This window comes from Bubalus kerabau, chromosome 21 (genome assembly GCF_029407905.1).
Source record: "Bubalus kerabau isolate K-KA32 ecotype Philippines breed swamp buffalo chromosome 21, PCC_UOA_SB_1v2, whole genome shotgun sequence".
Taxonomy (NCBI): Eukaryota; Metazoa; Chordata; class Mammalia; order Artiodactyla; family Bovidae; genus Bubalus; species Bubalus kerabau.
Window position 1 is genome coordinate 3,454,303 of NC_073644.1, and position 4,944 is coordinate 3,459,246.

Sequence of the window (4,944 nt, forward strand, 5' to 3'; positions counted from 1 at the left end):
GCCTGATTTTTCTTTAAAAACCAGAAAAGGTTTTCCACAATTATGTACTACTTTGAAATCAGAAAAAGACAAAGTCACTTGTACTGGCCATTGAGGAAAGAAAACCATATCCTCAGAATAATTATGTTTTCAAACCACAATATTTTAATTCACATGTCCTTTACCTCTTCAAGGGCTTCCCTTGTGGTTCAGCTGGTAAAGAATCAGCCTGAAATGTGGGAGGCCTGGCTTCGATCCCTGGGTTGGGAAGATCCCCTGGAGAAGGGAAAGGCTACCCACTCCAGTGTTCTGGCCTGGAGAATTCCGTGGACTCTATAGTCCATGGGGTCGCAAAGAGTCAGATGCGACTGAGTTACTTTCACTTCATTCACTTACCTCTCTGAGTGGCTCAAGGGTCAAGAATCTGCCTGGAGGATACACCTGAGACGTTCAGTACCTGGGTTGGGAGGATACCCTGAAGGAGGAAATGGCAACCTGCCCCAGTATTCTTGTCTGAGAAATCTCATGGATGTAGTGGCTTAGCAGGCTACAGTCCCTAGAGTTGTAAATAGCTGGACACAACTGAACACACACGCACACATTAACCTTTCTGAAGTTATTTGAAGAATGTGGAAAATACCGGATGTGTTGGGGTTTAGTCCAGATTTTTTACCCCCTGAAAATAACCAACTGGTGCCTCCAAATCATTTTATTGTTACTAAGGGTGAGTAGAGAAAATACCCTTCATTGGCATTTTCAATATGTCAAAAGCTTTGAATATATATCTCCTTTATTTAAAAAAAACACAGCCCTTAAAACTTTTATGTTTTGTGAGAATTCAGGCAAGATTCTTTTCTAAAGTTTCTTTTTAAAGTTATCAGAATAAAATACTTATATTTAATGGATGTTGTGAAGATGAGATATACAATGCAGCTTATGTATGTCTGTATAATATTCTGTGTGTGCAGTCTGGTTTACTATGCTTTTACTTGCCATCTTATCATAATCATTTTTAGATCATTAAAACTTCTTGGCAAAACCACTACAATATTGTAAAGTAATTAGCCTCCAGTTAAAATAAATAAATTTATATTTTATTTTATTTTTTTTTTTTACTTTACAATATTGTATTGGTTTTGCCATACATCAACATGCATCCACCACGGGTGTACATGTGAAAAGCAAACTTCTTCAAAAAGCTGAGTGATTTTCCATAATATGTATGCAGTATATCTTTGAACTTTTTCCCTGTTGCTCGACACTTCATTTCTAAATTTTTCTTTCATAAATAATGGTGCAATGCAGCAGCAAGCATTTCTGTTAATTACATGTTCCCATCATTGTTTAGCTCTTCAAATAAGCTAAAACAGAGGATATATTTGTCAAATAGGTCTTCATAAGGCTTGAGAGTCACAGTTACAGAATGTTAGATTTTGAATATCAGTTCCCTGAAGAATGACAGACAGTGTGTGCCATAATTAACAAAATCACTATGCAAATTTTATAGGAAAATATACTAATATAGATTATAGAATCTGCTTTCCCAACTAAACCATATTTAAATAAATGAACACTTGTCAATTAGCAATCTTAAATAAGCATACTTCACATATTTCATTATAAAAGATTTTCTAAAAAATTATCCACTGAATCCCAATACTTTGAGAAACGATTAAAGAGTAAGTCAGTAAAAAGGTATTGAAATATTTTTAATAACCATTTTATTGACCTAGAGTTAATTTTCAATGCTGTGTTCCTTTCAGGTCCACAGTAAATGATTGCGATATATCTATATCTATGTAACTGTATCTATTCCATATAGATATAGATATATCATATTCTTTTTCAGAGTCTTCTCCATTATAAATTATTATAAGATATGGAATATTGTCCCCTTTGCAGTCCTCGTTATTTATTTTATATATAGTGACTGAAATTCGCTCAGTAGTGTCCGACTCTTAGCTACTCCTTGGACTATACAGTCCATGGAATTCTCCAGCCCATAATACTGGAGTGGGTAGCCATTCCCTTCTCCAGGGATCTTCGCAACCCAGGGATCGAACCCAGGTCTCCCACATTGCAGCCAGGTTCTCTACCAAATAAGCCACCAGGGAAACCCTTATATATAGTGCTGTGTATATATTACTTTAATAAAAAAACAATATGGATAATTAAATAATATTTGATATCTTTCTGATGATTCAGTTCTAAGCCCCAAATTGTATATAACTAGTTTAAGGAAGGGAGAAGGCAATGGCACCCCACTCCAGTACTCTTGCCTGGAAAATCCCATGGATGGAGAAGCCTCGTGGGCTGCAGTCCATGGGGTCGCTAAGAGTCGGACACGACTGAGCGACTTCACTTTCATTTTTCACTTTCATGCATTGTAGAAGGAAATGACAACCCACTCCAGTGTTCTTGCCTGGAGAATCCCAGGGACTGGGGGCCTGGTGGGCTGCTGTCTATGGGGTTGTGCAGAGTCGGACACGACTGAAGTGACTTAGCAACAGTAGCAGCAGCAGTTTAAGGAATCATACAGGCTCATATGGATGCAAGCCTTTCCTGTGATCTGTGAAGTAAACTAGGGACTCGATGTATTTGAGTGATGCAATTTCTGAGCTTTTCCTAAACTTCCCCAAAGCAATGTCTTGTTTCTTTGCTATAAAATATATCCTATATATTGTCATGTCTCTTTTAGGAGAATGCTTCTGCGGCTGCTAAATCGCTTCAGTCGTGTTCGACTCGGTGTGACCCCATAGACGGCAGCCCACCAGGCTCCCGGGTCCCTGTGATTCTCCAGCAAGAACATTGGAGTGGGTTGCCATTTCCTTCTCCAATGCATGAAAGTGAAAAGTGAAAGTGAAGCTGCTCAGTCATGTCCAACTCTTAGAGACTCCATGGACTGCAGCTTACCAGGCTCCTCTGTCCATGGGATTTTCCAGGCAAGAGTACTGGAGTGGGTTGCCACTGCCTTCTCCCTTTTTAGGAGACAGTCAAAACTAAACTGGGGAAGAACTCATGGAGAGTAACTATTAGTATTTTTCTGCAACCATGGTAAAGTGAGGACATGGACAAGGAAAACTGCGCTGCTGTGACAGACTTCATCCTCCTTGGATTCTCAGATGCCCCTGAGCCCCCTTGGATTCCTCTTCCTGCTGTTTCTTTCCATCTTGGAGTCACAGTTTGGGGAAACCTGGGCATGATTGGTCTCATTCAGGTCAGCTCTGGACTCCACACCCCCATGTACTTTTTCCTCAGCCACTTGTCCTTTGTGGATTTCTGTTACTCCACGACCAACACGCCGAAGATGCTAGCTAACATCTTAAATGAAGACAGAGCCATTTCCTTCCTGGAATGCACTGTGCAATTCTACCTGTTTTGCACATTTGGGGTAACTGAGGTCATTCTGCTGGCAGTGATGCCCTATGACCGCTTTGTGGCCATCTGTGACCCACTGCTGTACATGGTCACCATGTCCCAAAATCTCTGCATGGAGTTGGTGACTTGTGCTATCTCAATGCTACTGTATGTTCTGTGATTCACTTGTGTTTAGCTCTTCAGATCCCATCCTACAGATCAAATGTGATCAACCACTTCTTTTGTGATCTTCCCCCTCTCTTGTCTCTTGCTTGCTCTAATGTCACCGTGAATCAATTGGTGCTATACATTGTGGCCGCTTTCAATGAGGTTATCACCATTGTGGTCATCCTCACATCCTACTTGTTTATTCTCATCATCCTGAGGATGCCCTCTGTAGACAAAAGGTGCAAAGCTTTTCCACCTGTGCTTCCCACCTCGCTGCCATCATCGTCTTTCACAGAACAGTCCTTTTCATTTATTGCTGGTGCCAATCTGGCAACAGCACGGGCATTGACAAAGTGGCCGTGGTGTTCTACACTGTAGTGATCCCCATGCTGAACCCCCTGATCTATAGGCTGAGGAACAAGGATGTGAAAGAAGCGCTCAGAAAAGTGGTGAGCTCCAAAATATTATCCTAGGGAATATTTTCCTAGCAGGACTCAGGGTTAGAAATTGGAGGCTGATGAAAGGGTAATGATGCGTTTCAGTGTTGGAGTGAAAAGAGCAGTCAAGATGTGAATAGCTATGAGTGAGTCTTTTTAATTCTCTTATCTTTGTGCCTTTTCAATTTACAAGTTTAGGATTGAGAATATTTCAAAATGTGCAGCCTACTTCTTTGCTTTGATGCTATATGAAATGTTTTAAATTAGACAGTGTAGTGGACTGTTAAAACACACAAATTTAATTTTCTCTTAGACTTTCATGAATTTAATGGACTAAGTATCACATTTTATTTTAACATCCATAATGGGGACTATGATTCATTTCACAATAGAGCACCTGTTATTTTACAATAAGGAACACATCTTCGTCAGTTTTTCCAGAGAATAAGATTCCATATGTGTATATAAATATAAATATATATATATTCTCTTTATTGTTTTGTTCTTACTTCCTTTATTATTTTTTGCTTTTGTCATTGCAGTGTCCAGTGGTTTTGGGGTTTCATATATTATCACATCTGAATAATAGAGATATTGATAATAATTACATTACAGAAATTTCAGGGAAATTAAATTACATGTCAAGTGAAAATAGCTTAGTTCAGTTCAGTCGCTCAGTCGTGTCCGACTCTTTGCAACCCCATGAATCGCAGCATGCCAGGCTTAGGAATATCCCTAACACATAATTGGTCGTCTCTTTATGTATGTGTGTGTGTGTGTGTGTGTGTGTTTGTGCATAGATGTAGATTGTCTATTGCACTTGACAGTATTGTGCTTTGCAGATACTGCATTTTTACAGATTGAAGATTTGTGGCCACCCTGCATCAAGCAAGTCTATTAGCACTGTTTTTCCAGCAACATTTGCTCACTCATGTCTCTGTCACATGTCACATTTTGGTAATTCTGGCAATATTTCACTTTTTCATTATTGTGTAAGTTATAG

At 39.3% G+C, this 4,944-nt stretch overlaps 1 pseudogene; it reads left to right on the plus strand.

Annotated features, from left to right (window-relative positions):
• Positions 1-3,046: 3,046 nt before the first annotated feature.
• Positions 3,047-3,977, plus strand: LOC129636146 (olfactory receptor 5L2-like; annotated as a pseudogene).
• Positions 3,978-4,944: the final 967 nt, after the last annotated feature.